The sequence below is a fragment of the Octopus bimaculoides genome, chromosome 13, assembly GCF_001194135.2.
Source record: "Octopus bimaculoides isolate UCB-OBI-ISO-001 chromosome 13, ASM119413v2, whole genome shotgun sequence".
Taxonomy (NCBI): Eukaryota; Metazoa; Mollusca; class Cephalopoda; order Octopoda; family Octopodidae; genus Octopus; species Octopus bimaculoides.
The window spans coordinates 17,246,210-17,263,652 of record NC_068993.1 but is presented as its reverse complement, the minus strand read 5'-3'; the positions used below and the strand labels follow the sequence as shown (position 1 = coordinate 17,263,652).

Here is a 17,443-nt window from a genome sequence, read left to right as displayed (position 1 = left end):
TATATATATATATATATAGTAGGCAGGCATAACTGTGTTAAGAAGTTCACTTCACGAACATGAACGTTCTGGGTTCGATTTCATTGTGTGGCACCTGGAACAAGTGCTTCTACCGTAACCTCGAATCGGCGTAATCTTGCGATTTAATTTGGAAATTGTATAGAAGCTTGTCGTATAGACCTCAATTCAAGCATCCAGCCATGTCCCACTGATTCTACTTAATGGTACACGAATCTGTGGAATCCTCCAGTCAATTCGTTTGTTAACAAGGAGTCGGTCGACTATATTGAATGGATCGGCGGGAGAGTCCATCATTTACGATGTTCCATACAGCTTGCACTGTGGGACACTCCCATCGTCAGCTGTCGACTGGAGATCACAAGAATTTTAGCATCTCCCGACAGCACTCTCTCCCCCCATCAGTACTGGATGCTACGAGGCGAAGAGCTGGGTTGTTTGACCCACAATGCAGCACGCTTTTCCCTCCATCCATCATGCAGCTGGAACTACTCTACCCTCCAGTGTCTTACTTTAGTCTCATTCTCTCGTGCATCCATCCATGATGCATTTTCTCGTTCATGATATCTCTTTCTCTCTGTATATACATACATACACAACACCATCCAGCTCATGCCAGGATGGGAAAACTAATTGAAAATTATATATATATATAGCGTATATATGTATGTTTGTATATGCAGCGATACAGTATGTGTGTAGCTACAACAGTTAGCAAAAATAGCTACAATGTGCGCAGATATATATTTATATTTGTGTGTTTACGTACGTATATATGGGAGGTAGTGTGTAACATATGTATAATGTCAACAGTATGTTTGTATGCATACAAATATATATATGTACATATATACTCTCTCACACACACACCAAGCTAAAATAGTCGATGTAGTTAAATGCTGTTTTTTGTTATTCACAGCTGTGTGAATTGTTATTTAGCAAGAGTATATACAACTAACGTGTGTAGTTGCGAATAAAATAGACAGCTAACATACAGTTACCGAAGGTGTACATATTAATTATGTGCTGCTCTTTCTCTGTATATATATATATATATATATATATAGATAGATAGATAGATATATATATATGTATATATAATTACTGTAATTTGCAGTTGTCCACAAACACACAGATTGATATGTGGAAGTAGAACAATTCTGACATAAATGTTTAATGTATTTTATTTAATATGGAGATATTAGCTGTAAGTATGAATACTGAGAGACTATATATATATATATATATATATATATATATCTATATATAGTTAGTAGATTATAAATCCGAAAGAATCACACTAAGTTATAGAGCAGTAGAGTAATTATTTATATACACACACACACATAGTCGCACTGATGATGTCTGGGTATTATTGTTTTCTAGTTTAGTCTAAAAGAGAAGAAAAAAAAACAATGAGACCCATTTTCACATCGAATCAATAAACAAGAGAAATTCCAATAAACATATCTGATTTGATGTCTAGCTTCGTTAATCATTTTCTTTCTCCTCCCCTGCCATTACCCGCCTTTTTTTTTCTTAAAAACTACAGAACGAGATAAAAAAAAAAAATCAACATTTTACATTGTTATTGCTACATGTCATTTCGCCATTTCATACATACACAACATTAACAAAACTAGAATATCTTTTTCTTTTTTGTCTGTCCGTTTGTCTTGTGTTGGTTTCCCCTTTTCGAAAATTTTATTGCGTTGTAATATTTCCCAGCTTGGGAAACAGTTAGTCTCTTTCTTTCTCTCTCTCTCTCCAACCTATGCGCACGCCCACATACAGATATACTGACAAATATACATACATATATATATATATATATATATAAAATCTGTGAGATGTTTATATTATACTCTGCGTTTGTCAGTTAGGTATAAGCTAAAATTATTTAGAATATATATGTATATATTTTCATCTAATCTACAGATATTGAGTGCGTTCTAATGCTTTTTTTAAAAGAATGAAATGAGAAATAGGACTAAAATTTCGAAGTATACATGTGTGTGTGCCTGTCGAAAAGCGGGAACACGAAACTGAGATTAAAGAACGGTGTAAAATCTGTTTTAATTGGTGTTATTTTTATTGTTTTCGTGTTATATCTGTGTGTGTGTGTGTGTGTACGTACGCGAGCACTTTATTCGGAATACACACGCATTGATAATGTCGGTCAGGTAGATATTTGCTCATAGTTGCATGTGTTTCTACACTTAGTATATGTAGGCGACTCTGTTGTGTGTGGGCTAATTGAGCTAGCTGTCAGTCGGTCTTTCCACACACATATTTCCACTATACAGCCTGCTACCACAGCATACTATCATTTTCATCCAATTTTCTAACTCGCCAACTGGTTTTAATTTACTACACGCTGGTCATAGAGGAAGATTTTACGCCAGTTTTACAACCTATTTTCTCTATAAGAAATAGGAAAATCTACGCACATTTTTACAAGATTTGATGCTGAGCTCCTGTTCATTAAAGATCTAAGACTCGATCCCCCCTCATCGCCGACTCCGGCCCTTCTTTCAAAGCATCATCTTAGAATTTTCCCACGCACTTGTCCCAACCGAAACTCGTATTCACATGCATTTCATTCAGTGCTATCCGCTGCGTCGCCTCCCTTTTGCTAGCCATCATCTGATGTCTTATTAATTAATGATGACAATATTAATGATTGCAGATACGCAAGTTTCTTTCGTATTTTAGACGTGACATTTTTTTTTCTCCCGTGTGAATTAGTAACATAGGTGAAAGGATTTCTTTTTAAGAGTGGAATATGGTTTGTGGACTCTGCTAATTACTTCTCATTAGCCAGTAAGCGAACTTCGGCTTAGTAGAAATAGCAGCCATCCCTTCCTCAAACCATAACCTATTTCTGTTATAGAAGTGACACTGGATAATGTTGAATAGAGTTGTCTTAAAAAAAGATGAGTGGTTACTTGGAACAAACGCACTTAACCATAGGTCTAGGGCAAAGCTACAACGCTTTGCTTAGCAACACACCTAACTGCAACTCCAATACGACTCATTATTGCATGTCGTAATTTGTATATGGTTATCAGCTAGACAGGCGGAGACAAAGTATAAGTGGAAAACCAGATCTGTGGATCATGCTTAATGATTGTCTTCTACCTTCGAGTTATAGGACTGTTCGGTCAGAATTGACGCTACCATGAGTTTGCTGTGAAGGGTTGTCATCTACGAGAAGTTAATTTGCTCAGACCATATAGCAGGTTCCCCCTACAAAGTGGGGTGTACAAAATCAATTTGGATCATCTCTAGACCATACACCGTTACTTATTTTATCGAACTTCTCTTATAGAAAAGATAAGCACGGTCGACTGATACGTGATTTGAACTCGGAACAATGAAACTGCAAAAATAGTATAGAGGTAGGTTAACATATTTTAATGTAGAACATGAAAACAAAGAAAAAAAAAAACGCACAGTACACATACTAATGCAGGAAAAGGGTATAATAGTGATGTCTGGGTAATTTATCTATTAAAAAAAATCGAATGTACCAATGGGTGACAATACTGTATTCTAATTAGTATATTTCTTTCTGCAAGAATGAAGTGTATGCTTCACTGGGGAGGTCTTAATAAGGTTAAAACATATTCGGAGTTATCTCCCGTACTTGCAGAAAGGATTGAAGTCACAGCGTTAGTAATCCTCCTCTTCTAGAAGATATCTGATGTAGTGATTTTCATGCGGATGGTGACACCGAATAATTAACCTCGGTTAAATATCTTGTTCTGTTCGTTAATAAATAAAAGTTGATGGAAAGGTTTCGGCTAGTATAGGACCAGGCCATGTCTAACTTAGTAGCACCACCTGGTGAAGTCTTTTAGATCGTGACTCACACCTCAGTTATATATGGGACACCATGGCCCACTCCAGCAAGGAGTTATTGTTGGAGACATCCGAGTGTAGGAGGTTGTTCTGGGATTTTTTTTGAGAAATTTGTCCAGAGAACTTTTGAATTTTATGGGATCTGTTTCCGTTTTGATGTATTTTGGTATAATATTAAAGAGAGCTGGACTGGTCAAAGTTGTTGTGTCATAATGTTATGTTTCTTGAGTTCGATTTTTTCTAGTGGGTGGTTTTAAAATTGATGCCAACATCATTTGTGCAATATTGATGGAATATTTTCCACATCACACAAATGATGTAGCGCTGACGGCGGCGTTGGAGAGAGCAGAGATTGAGATATTTTTAGTCGACCCCAGTAGTCAATGCTTGTCATGCCGTCAATGAGACCAGGTTTTTAAGTTGACTTGCTCTACATTCTTTGCAAGAATGTCTAAATTCTCTGCATGTAAAGTTGGCCTGATAAAGTGAACTAAAAAGAAATGGTGGTGGTGGGGGGAAGCATTTAAGAAAATGCTAGCATATGATGGAGGCATTGCAAAGTGTCTTAGACACATACGGCTGTGTGTGTTCGACATTCTCTGAAGTGCAGCACCCATCCTTTTAAATTCCTCTCTCTTGGAATTTTTTTTAACAATCACTTAACGAAAATATTCCAACTTGCAGTTGAACTTATCCCATGTCAACGAGAAGCATTGCAATATTATATAGATACACACTCATATATACTTTTATTAAATCTGCAAAATTATCACAAAGCTGTTAGTTTCACAACTATGACGAACGGGGACGTGAAACTCTAACAGCTTTGTGATAATTTTGCAGTTTTAATAAAAGCATATTACTCTACCTTTTGGTGTTCGAGTACTATTTTTCCCCCTCTTGTTTTGCATTTAAGTGCTTGTGTCTATGTATGTATATATATATATATATATATATATATATATATATGTGGTGGAGGTAAAGAATACGTACACCACCCGTTTTCGACGTAACAAAAACACTAACCCTAATCACTGGGTGTGCGTATTCTTTACTTTCGCCTGTCACCCTTCGTTGTATGATGGCGGTGGCGATGGTAGGCATAGTTAGGTCACTCGGTAGTAGCTTGTTAGGGATGACCTGGCAGCTCTCAACAATTGGTTGTAAAACTGGAGGGAAATTTATAACGGTCATTCTTGTTCTCACACTTCTGCCTTGAATATTATGCTGCAGCAGTGAATGCTACACGCTGACAGAACGCACGTTTACACGACTACAAATACACATAAATATCTTCTTAGATATAATCTAGTTCTGGGCACCTTATACATGCATACACACACTCGTTCTCGCGCGCACACCTATATACATACGTCCCCCCCCCTCCGCTTTCATAGTCACGTTTACTTGCGCTTATTTATTTCCCTCCCACACACTAAGAATCTCTATCTGGTCGCTCGACCTGCTAGAAATAACAACTTGGTACTGTTCAAATCGCATCCAACCATTTTAAAAGAAAAGAAAAGAAAGAACAATTGGATAATATAGTCCTCGACGGAATGGGGATAGAATGTTCTTGATCATAAGTCCCTTCGATCTGAGTTGACATAAGGGATTTTTTAAACAACACGCATGCATACATACTGTATACCGTCACGTTCATATACTGAATGCAATTATATGTACACACTACTCCACACACACGTATATATATATATATATATATATATATATATATATATATATACACACACATACATACAGGCGTGCGCGATAAGTAATTAGATAATCTTTCTCTCTCGTTGCCCTACGAATTTACCTCGAGATTAACTCACATGCTTTCACAAATATATCTTCGCTCAGTGACATACATTTCTTTCAGTCGCACATCCGGCCCACACACATCTCGTATTCATATTTGCTCCACCTCCTTCATTCATTTATTCTTTCCTACATTTCTCTCTTTATCCCATTCCTCCTCTACATTACTTACAATTTCACTCATTCATAGCCCTTCCTCCCTCTCTCTCTCTCTTTCTCTCGCACACACAGACACACACTCTCCTACTCATTGATACTCACAAGTTTTTCTTTTTTAAAATCTTAATCGCGCGCACGCACTTTCATTACACACATTCGTAGTGAAACTCACGTATTAACCCTTAACACATGGATATATATATAGGTTGATAATTTTTCAGTAATATTTTGTCTTTTATTTAGTTAACTGAATATACTCCCTTTTAACTTAAAACAATTTTACAAACAGCTATTGCCATTTTAAAAAATAAACAGCTTCTGTTTGTTGCATCATCCTAAAATACTATTTTTTTTTCTTACGAGGAAATCTGTAAGTAGACGATCGATTTGCTAGAAATAACAGCCAAATTTCCCTGAAACATCACTAATGTCTTAAGCAAAAAATGACATTGCGTCATTTCTTTAAAAAAAGTCTTACAAGCAAAAGTGGGTTGGCCACAAACCTCGGTCGGGGACGAACCTCTCTGCTCGTCTTAACTTTTTCCTTTCAGCTTTCTCTAAATTATTATCTCATTACAAATAAATATTGACGTAGTTAAATGGATTCCCCAGATAAGGGTTGCATTTCTATTTGTAAGCTTTCCTTTTACTTATGCCTGCATAAATTTAAATTTATAAATTTTACCGAAGTTTTAAAAAAAGTGATCATTTATTTCATAAGATACGTTTGGCTGGTTTTTTTTCTTGTGTTTTGAGGTTTGGCAAACATGTACCTTCCCATTGTTCTTAAAAAATTCCACAGCCCGCGGTGATGAGTAGGTTATTGATGTTATGTATGGAACGCTTCATACTTCGTGTCGTATTACATTCAGAATGTCACATCACCATATCACACATTAAATCGTGCGTATATCTTCCTTTCTTCCATGCAACACTGATTTTATTCAGTTTTGGATGGACCAACATTTAGCCTCAATTCGATGTCAACAATGAGGTATCGAATTGGGTACATTACAACCATCACATTCAGTTCACCGACAAATCTTACTCTACAATACTTCGCGCACCCGTTGGCTTATAATCACCCTTTGCCTGTCCTGTATATCCTGCATCATATTATGATACACATTGCTAATTTTCTCCAAGAACCAGAGTAACAGGGGTAGTTCTGTCCAGGCAATGGCACAACGGCATTTCACGGGCTAGCTGCGATTCTTGTACTCTCCTCTAGTGATCACACGCATCACTCCGACCGACCGACTTCAGGTGGTTTTAATACCTGCTATGCAGCGTATTATTTGTCTAAGCATGTTTGCTTTTCCTTCACTGTCTAGTTTGTCATTTAATGTTTTGATGTCCTCAGTAGAAGAAGCGTGACAGCTTCTGTTTCTCTGAACTTAATATTGGTGTTGGCGGCGGTTTGCTCCACAGCAGCGTTTAGAAATAATAAAGTTATTGTTAGAAAAAAAAGTTATTGTTGCCGCTGCTAATTGTTTGTGTGTGTGTTGGACTAAGTGGGAATGGTAGTGTTCTCGAGTGTTGTAGATATGTCAGGATGTTTACGAACAGGCAGGTAGTGGTGGTTGGTATTGTGAGAGTTGGGGGTTTATTGCGGAAACCAAACTGCGCTTCTGCCTTTCATCCTTTGGGGGTTCGTAAAATAAGTACCAGTTGAGCACTGGGTCGATGTAATCGACAAAGCACCTTCCCCCAAATTTCAGGTCTTGTGCTTATAGTAGAAAGGATTGAGTATGGGAGAGGCTTCGTATTATTGGTGGTCAGGATAATCCCGGATCTGTGAGGTTCCTTGATTGGCCCTAGCTGGAGTTTCTGCTGTATTGGGAGGACTGCATCATTCATGTTACCACATACTTTGTATACTATGCATACTTTTATCGCATTTCACCGTCTTTTCCATTTCTTTCTCATCCTTTTATGTAAATCCCCACACAAACTGTCCTTGGGATGCTCCCCTTACTGTGACATCTATCTCTCCTTTTCGTCCACATATTGTGCACCTCGGATCACATTACTCTATATCAGGGGTTTTCAAACTTTTTGACTTGCGGACCCCTTTATATTTCAGGCTTTAGCTTATAAACGCTTATGAAATTTATACATAAATATTTGCTTAAAATAACATATATTTTTGCATTTATTTATTTAACAGTATTTAACAAATAGGTTTATTGTCAATTAAAAGATTTCGATTAAAAAACATATATAAAATCAAATTGCGCATAAAAAGTATTTGCTGTCTACGGACCCCCTGTCTTGTCCTTGCGGACCCCCTGTGGTCCGCGGACCACAGTTTGAAAACCCCTGCTCTATATGTTAATTTGAAGGAAGTTTGTCTACTATTTCTAGCAGTTCGAGCAACCGTGTCGGGGTTTCCTTGCCGACACAAACATCCACCCACTTGTTGATAATTTAACCATTATTGCTGTGTCATATTGCCACCACCTTCAACAACATAACCTACGTAGCCGTCCTGTCCTCTCTTTACTTCATTTAACATTCTCATATAACAATTTGAGTCTATAACATTATTCTCTCTTTCTTTTTAAAAAGTTCACTGCACCATATCTTTAGTGGTGAATTCTGCAATTGTTTCTTTTATTCAGATATTTCAATTGTGAGACACGGGCTAGTGGTTGCACTGCCTGCCGAATAAATGGTTTTGGCGGTAAGATTTAATCTAAATGTATTTCTGTGGTATTTAATTTTGTTATCGCAAGTCAGCTTGGCCTTTCAATCTCACGGGCTTAAAATAAAGTCCCAGTGAAGTACTGGGGTCGTTGGTATCGACTAACCCTATGCCCTCAAAATTAATGATCTTGTGAAAGGCGGCGAGCTGGCAGATCGTTAGCAAAATGCATAATTCTGGGTTCAAATTCCGCCGAGGCGAGATCGACTTTGCTTTTCATCCTTTCGGGGTCGATAAATTAAGTACCACTGAAACATTGGGATCGATGTAATCGACTAGTTCCCTTCTCGCGAATTTCAGAGCTTGTGAATTTAGTAAGAAAGGATTGAATTAATTATTAAAAAAGCAGAATTAATTATTATTATGATTATTATTATGGTGACGAACTGGTAGAATCGTTAGCACGCTCGAAGAAATGCTTGGCGGTATTTCGCCCGTCACTACGTTCTGAATTCAAATTCCGCTGAGGTCGACTTTGCCTTTCATCCTTTTGGGGTCGATAAATTAAGTACCAGTCAAGTACTAGGGTGATGTAATCGATTATCCCCATCCCCTTAAATTCCAGGCCTTGTGTCTATAGTGAAAAGGATTATCATCACTTCCCTATGTTTTCTGCAACTTGTTTAAGTTACTGTAATTCCGTTACTGTAAACTCGTTTCATAAAGCATACAGAGGTTTAATTCTCTCTCTCATCTGTCTGTCACTCCCATAATGAAACATACATGCATGCATCTATCAATATATATATATATACGCGGTGGGGCGTTTGATCAGGTATTCTTATTTAACAACCAGGGTTTGACTGTCCTTGAAAGGACTCTTACTCTGAAGTGCTAGAATATTAAATGCACTTTTGCTTAGCTGACGACGATAGTTTCAATACAATTTTCCTGTTACTTTGATATATTTTAATTCATTTCTAGTTAACTGTAGTTCTCATGCTTGTCTGCTGTGTTGCTTGCTTACCTATATCCCATATTATGGTAGTTAACTCAGTAAATCATGCTATCCTGTCAGCTCTGTTAATTAAAAATCGCGTCAGTGTTAAATCTGGTTATATTGAGTCTAGTGACCATTCGGATATTCTGCCCACTCACGTAGCGTGCAGGTCTGGTATTGTAAATACTCTACTTGGGAAAAAATGAGATTATTTGAAAGGTTTCCTCTATGAGGTGTAGGTTAAAATCTTAAACTACCCTCCCGTTGTTCATATAAATGATTTATTGTCCGGACAAGACTTCTGCTTTATGATCTATGTTCTAAGAGTTCCAGAAGCGATCTTTTTTTTTTTTTTTTGACATTGTACCTCAGTGTATCTACAAGTACAATATTTAATGTCCCTTAAAAAAAAAAGAATTCAGGATGTAATTTGAATGCATTTTGGCAGATCACTTTTCCTTTTGCGGGAAGGAGTGGGGAGGTTCTGTATGTGTATGTAAAATTTAGATGTATTTCACTTTCCCAAAACAATCATTTTTAGTGATATGGAGATTGTCAGGAAGCCTTCTTTTGCTAGTTAGCATAACTGAAATTGTTATTTTTTAAAGTTTTAATAGAGGTGTTCAGCATCAAAACACTGACCAAAATTTGCAGGTTATATAAAAAAAAATTTTTTTAAATCTATAACTTGGTCAGTGAAAGAAGGACAGTCCATGATTGATTTTTAACAGAGTCTTTGAAATTGATGTGGTTCAGATTCAGATTGAACAATTGTAGGAAAAATCTGGTTGGTAAGAGTTCCAGATTGTTAAAATCCAGAGAGAGGATAGATTAAGAAAAATTCTTCAGTGAAAGATTTTGCTACAGGACAGTTTCCATGTGGGTATCACTGGCACTGTGTTGTATCCTATGGTTGAGAACACTTAGTATATGTTATTAGTAGCTACTGGTCTGAGATAAAATTCTCAAGATTAATATATAATTCTTTCAAATTTTGGCTCAAAACTTTGAGTGGAGGAGAAAGTCGATTCAGCTCCAGTACTCCACGGCACTTATTTTGTTGACCCTAAAAGGATGAAAAGCAAAATTGACCCTGGTGGAATTTGAACTCAGAATGTAAAGAACTGTCACTAAGCATTTTATCCGATGTGGTGATAATTCTGCTAGCTCACCTTCTTAAGATGAATATATAATTGATTTCAAATTTTGGCACAAGGCCAGCAATTTCGTGGGAGGGGAGAAGTTGATTACATTGACCCCAGTGTTCAACTGGTACTTATTTTATTAGCCCCTGAAAGGATGAAATGTAAAGTGGGCCCTGGTGGCATTTGAACTCAGAACGTGAAAAAGTTGGATGAAATGCTGCTTGGCATTTTTCCCAGCGCAGTAATGATTCTGCTGGTTCACTGTCCTAGATGAGTTTATAATTGATAAGTGTTTGTTATCTTGCAGTGTTGAATCCAAAACCTTCTGTGGATAAAGCTTGGAGTGGGGTGAGAGAAGGTTCTGACATGTTGACTTACTCTTGATAATAATGTGTGTTGTTGTCTAGCTGCAGGTCAGCCCTAATCAAACAGGTCTATTCCTTTTTTTTTCCCCTCCTTTCACCTCACCTGCTGTGAATTATGAATGAATGTATGTATGTGTGTGTGAGGACATTTTTTTTCAATAACAAAAAAAAAAAAAAAATATATATATGTATAATAATAATTAAAAGCCTGGATGGGTAAGGAGACATCATGATGATGATGGTGCTTGTCATGGTTGAGTGAAAGTTCTTGCTGAAGGCAGAATTCAAAGATTTCATTAGAGAGAGAGAGAGAACAAACCATAAAAATTAAACAGTAGAAATAACAGCAACAACACTATCAAAGGTATCCAACCATAACCATCTTGCCTTTTATTCAGCATAAGGTATCTAGGACTAAACTGTTCAATGTGTCCATTGTTGAAAAGCTAATATGATGTGATCTGGCTGCTATCTTTTGCAGGTTGAATGACTGCGTTGAGGCTCTTCTGTCCCTCTGTATGTGTGTGTGTGTTTGTATATTTGAATGCTTGCCAATTTTTCGTTATCTAGTAAATATGCAGAATTAAAACAAGACAACATCACACAGACTCATCTATCTCTTTCCTAGAAACACTCATTCTTGGTAGCGCCAGTCCACATATTCCCTTTTCTAAATCAGATTATGGATGCAAACCACTATATTCAAACATTACACAACTCTCAATGAATACAGGATGGCTTCTGCAACAAAAAAAAAAAGGCCTCCTACATACATATTATGCAAGGCAGCACAACAGCCATTGCTTTATATAAGTCTATTCAGCATCATATCAAGCCAAAAGTAACTCAATAGCACTGACGAGTTTATTAAGTAATGTCCTGATAAAGAATAATCTGTAACCATCATTAATAATAGTGGACTAAACTCAGACCATCTTTTCAGTCTCCCTGTGATGTTTGTACATTTCTGAAGAGCATTCTGTACTCAAGTAACTCTAACAGCTATAGTAATCTCTTAGAACTTTAAAGAGCCAGTCCTGTGCGTAGTTTTTGTTTTATATTGTGGAATAAGGTGAAATAGACCCTATTCTTTCTGGATAGGATGTTGGTTGGCCAATCAAATGTAAGTTTCTGGTTTTTATATAGATCCACACCCGGTGGAAAAATTGAAAGAAAAATAGTGTAGTAGTTGAAGTGCACCTTATATGAAATAAATATGAAGGAAAAAAATGCACGCTGGCAAACGGGGTGGGGGGTGGGGAGAGGGCTCGGAAAATTCACACAACCCGAGCACTAAATCTCAACGTCCGGTCACAGGAGTGAAACAGAAATCATCTAATACTCTAACCCTAACGCTAGGGTTAGGGTTAGGGTAAACCTAACCCTAACCCTATGCTTTGTAAAGAGGTTGGTGAATAAATAAAGTTGATGTAGAGTGGAGAGGATTCTTTAATTTAATCAAGATTGTGACATAGCTGTATGGTTGAGAAGCTTGCTTCGTAACTGTGTGGCCCTGGGTTAAATCCTTCTGTGGTAGCACCTTGGGCAAGTGTCTTCTACTATAGCCCCAGGCTGACCAAAGCCTTGTAAATGAATTTAGTCAATGGAAACAGAAGCCTGTTACACACACACACACACACACATGCAGTGTGTGTTCATGTCCAATATTCTGTGAAAACACAGAAATATTACCCTGCTTGAAAACACTTGAATTTGGTGACGGGAAGACCATTTGGCTCCAGAAAATCTGCCTCGATAAACTTTGTCCAACTCATACAAGTATGGAAAAGTGGACAGGCGCAGGTGTGGCTGTGTGGTAAGTAATTTGCTTATCAACCACATGGTGCCGGCTTCAGTCCCACTACATGGCACCTTGGGCAAGTGTATTCTACTATAGCCTCGGGCCAACCAAAGCCTTGTGAGTGGATTTAGCAGATGGAAACTGAAAGAAGCCTGTCGTATATATGTATATATATATGTATGTGTGTGTATATGTTTGTGTGTCTGTGTTTGGAAACTGAAAGAAGCCCGTGGTATATATATATATATATATATAAATATGTGTGTGTGTTTGTCACCCTCACCATCACTTGACAACTGATGTTGGTGTTTACGTCCCCGTAACTTAGTGGTTCAGCAAAAGAGACCAGTAGAATAAGCACTAGGCTTACAAAAAATAAGTCCTGGGGTCAATTTGTTCAACTAAAGGCAGTGCTCCAGCATAGCCACAGCCAAATGACTGAAACAAAAGAATAAATTAAAACGATGATGATAGTGATGATGACATGACATCCTCTTCATGTGCCATGATAAAATGCATGCTGTGCATGTTGTAAAGTGGTTAGAATCAAGAAGGACATTAAGGTGTAGAAACCATGGCAGAATGGAATGTATGAGTGAGATGTAGTCCCTTGACCCTTAAAGGAGGACAGTAACTCTGAATAAGGGCTGACTCGGTGTGTGATGACCTGTATAACCTACATCAGCATGGAAGGCAAATGTAACATGATGTCGATAATTCCAAACATACCTAAGCACTAATATTTCTTTCTTTGTTTTATTTATGTTTTTTCTTTTACTTGTTTCTGTCACTAGACTACAGCCTTGAAGAATTTTTAGTCAAATAAATCGACCCCAGTCCTTTCATTTTCTTTTTAAGTCTGGTAACTTATTCTATCAGTCTCTTCTACCAAATAATTAAGTTACGGGAATGTAAACAAACTAACACCAGTTGTCAAGTGGTGGTGGACAAACAGACACAAAGGCGCACACAGATATATATATAGGGTGGGCCAGAATTCATGACTCATTAGTTATATTTCTTAATATGCTTATTAATAAATATTAATGTATTAATAAATATAATAAGTGAGTCATGAATTCTGGCCCACCCTTTAGATATACAATGGGCTTCTTTCAATTTCTGCCTACCACATCTACTCACAAAAGGTTTTGATTGGCCTGAAGCTATAGTAGAAGATGCTTGCCCAAGGTGCCACACTGTGGGACTGAACCCAGAACCGTGTGACTGGGAATCAAGCTTATTACCATACAGCCTTGCCTGGTTAAGCTTTCTTCGTTAATTTATTTCTGCAATAGCCAACATTGTTGTTACTTCATGGTTGTAATAAAATCTAGGAATTGTCAGCCAACAAAGGAACTTTTATATAGTCACACAACTTGCTAGAAATAACAGATAAATCTTATCAAATCACATCATGCTGTCTTTAAAATAACAAGAACACATTGGACAGTGTAGACCTAAATATACAAAGAGATAAAATGCTCTCTTTGTTGGAACACCTTTGATCATAATTTTGTTGAAACAGGGCAGTCTTGGAGTGAAATGACAACATGTGCTCCAAAAATCCAGATTTGTGTAATTAATGCCTGGATCAAACATCATCATTCAAGGTTCATTTTCCATGTTGACATGGGTTAGACAGTTTGACAGGAGCTAGTAAGACCAGGGTCTGCACCAGGTTCTGTTGTCTGTTTTGGCATGGTTTATACAGCTGGATGTCCTTCCTAACTTTATTGAGTGCACTGTGCTGGTGCCACATAAACTGGCACCAGCACAGTGCTTTTAATGTGGCATTAACTCCAGTGCTTTTAACATGGTGCCAGCATGATTGGACATGGCAGATTGAAAAAGAAAAATTGTAACATAGATGGAGGCAGGGCTGTGTGGGTTCAATCTCAAAATGTGGCATGTCGAGCATGTGTCTTCTACTGAAGCAAGGCCGGTCAATGTTCTGGAGTGAATTTGGTAGACAGAAGCTTTGTGGAAGCCCACCATGTGTGTGTGTGTGTGTGTGTGTGTTCTGTGTTTGATATCCTCCTCCCACCAAGTGACAACTGTTGTTGGTTTGTTTATGTCCCCATAGCTTAATGGTTTGGTAAAAAAGACCAATAGAATAGTACCAGCCTTTAAAAAAAAAAAGTAAGTCCTGTGGGGCAATTTGTTTGACTAAAACCCTCTGGATGGTGTCCCAGCATGGCTGAAGTCCAGTGACTGAAATGAATAAAATAAAGAAAAAGAAATAATATAAAAAAAAAAATAGGGGGAAATTTGTTTATTTTATAAACATTTAAACTATCTATGTATAATAATCCTACCATTCAGGGAATAACACAACACTGAAAATTCGGTTGATTTTCCTAATGAGTAATGAATAGTCACTGACTTTAAAATCCTGTATGCTGTGTGCTTTTGTTTTATGAAAGCATTTACATACTTCTATGTGACTGAGTGTTGGATTGGCTAGGCTAAAGTTATTAACTTCTCTCTCAGGACATTAGAATAAAATGGGTTTCTTATAGGATTTCCTTGATACAAGCCACCATTGTTGCCAATTCTATGTTCTTTTTTTAAAATTGTTTTTGGTAATTCTTTCATAACTATATTTCTAACAAGCCAAGCCTATGTGTTTCAATTAATTTTCAATTATTATTATTATTATTATGGCCAGGTTCCAACCCGGGCCACAGCAACGAAGTCCACACTTCTCGGTTCATCATCACTGCCTCAAGATCTTGGATACATTCCAGGCCAGGCCAGTGTCTGCAATTAAGTTGTCGATGTAAGTGTGATGACATTTTCCTCTTCTTACATCATTATGAAGTGGGTGCCACAAGACTAATTTGGGTGCTTCCAGTTCAGGGTGGTGCATGCAGTTACCAGATAGTCACATCCGTCTTTGCCTGATCTTCTCGCTAACTTTTGGAACTTTATATACATATACATAATGTGTGTGTGTGTGTAATATTGGCATTATCAACTGAAATTTCACACCATCATCATTCATCCTCTGTTTTCCATGGATTGAACAACTTGACAGAAGCTAGCCTGATGAAGAACTGCCTGGGCTCTATATCTGTTTTAGCATGGTTTCTATAGCTGGATGCTATTCCTAACACCAACCACTCTACAGAGTGTACTGGGTGCTTTTATGTGGCAATGGCAGGGGGCTTTTACATAGCATTGGCACAGGTGCCCTTTTTGCAGCATTGACATGGGTGCTTTTTACATGGCACCAGCACCCATGAACCTGCAAGGTTTGTATCACTCAGCTAAGGAAGGCTGTAGGGGACATGCCTGCATGCAAGGACAGCATTTATATTATGAGATCTCAAACAAGTTGCTCTCAAAAAAAGGGGTTTTCATGATAGATATTTCTTTTCCTGGTTACTCCACTACATAAGAGTATGGTGTAGGCATATCTCCAATGTGGCCTGAATAACACATTGTTTAAAGTATGAATATGTGGCCACATTATGATAATATCATATCTAAGCAGCGCCATATAATTATGAAGTTTGCTTCTCAACCATATGATTACAAATTCAGTCCTATTGCATGGAACCTCGAGCAAGTGTCTTGTACTATAATAGCTTTGGGTTGACCAATGCCTTATGAGTAAATCTGGCAAAGAGAAACTGAAAGAAGCCTGTTGTGTGTGTGTGTGTGTGTGTGTGTGTGTATTTACTGGTGCCAGGTTAAGAGCACTGATGCCACATAAAAAGCACCTGTACTCTCTGTAGAGTAGTTGGTCTTAGGAAGGGCATCCAGCAGTAGAAACTAAAACCGAAACAGACAAGGGAGCCTAGTCAAACTGTCCAAACCATGCCAGCATGGAAAACGGACATTAAATGATGCTGATGATGATGATGATATGTGTGGTGTCATTGTCTAAACATCACATGATAGTTGTAAACCAGTGTCACTTTCATACAAATAGTGTCATTTATTTCCAGTATTCAATGTGAAATGTCTGACCCCCTTGCTTTGAAACAGGTGAGGAAGGGCATCCATCCATAGAAAATCTGCCTCAATACAACTCCACCTGACTCATGCAAGCATGGAAAATGTTGACATTAAAACGATGATGATGATGGTGATAGTATGAGGATGTCATCCTCAAGCAGCATTTTCTTTTTACTGTTTAGTCAGAAATAACGAACCAGTAACCTTGACCTTCACAGGCCTCTATGACAGGTGAGATTATTGATTAAGTAGGTTGATGTTCAGTTGATGTCTGGGGAAAAAGAATTCCAGTGGGCGAGACTCTCTGAGGTGGGAGGTTTGACTAAAGCGATTAATGTAGTACCTGAGAAAGTAATTCACAATGTCAGCTGACAAGAGAAGGCAGGTTTGTTTTGGGTGGTCCTGGATGGAGGTGGTATGCATCTACATGCAGCTAGTTCCATGGGACAGAGACAGTTGTAGTAGTAACAGAATAGGCAACGATCCTGCCAGCTTGCTGTAATAATAATAATAATAATAATAATAATAATAATAATAATAATTGTTTCTGATATAGGCACAAGACCTGACATTTGAGGAAGGGGATTAGTTAATTACATTGATCCCAGTGTTTGACTGGTCCTTTTTTTTTTTAACTGATCTCAGAAGGATGAAAGG

General features: G+C 37.6%; 1 protein-coding gene across 2 annotated transcripts in view; it reads left to right on the top strand.

The window, feature by feature from the left end:
- LOC106884327 (uncharacterized) overlaps positions 1 to 17,443 on the top strand; it is a 62,080-nt gene that overhangs the window by 14,051 nt on the left and 30,586 nt on the right. The window contains exon 2 of one of the 2 annotated variants that reach the window (XM_052972357.1): positions 15,492 to 15,602. The exons of the other annotated variant lie outside the window; for it this stretch is intronic. The gene's annotated coding sequence lies outside the window, so the exon portion shown is untranslated. The remainder of the gene's footprint in view (positions 1 to 15,491; positions 15,603 to 17,443) is intronic. 2 annotated transcript variants of the gene reach the window in all.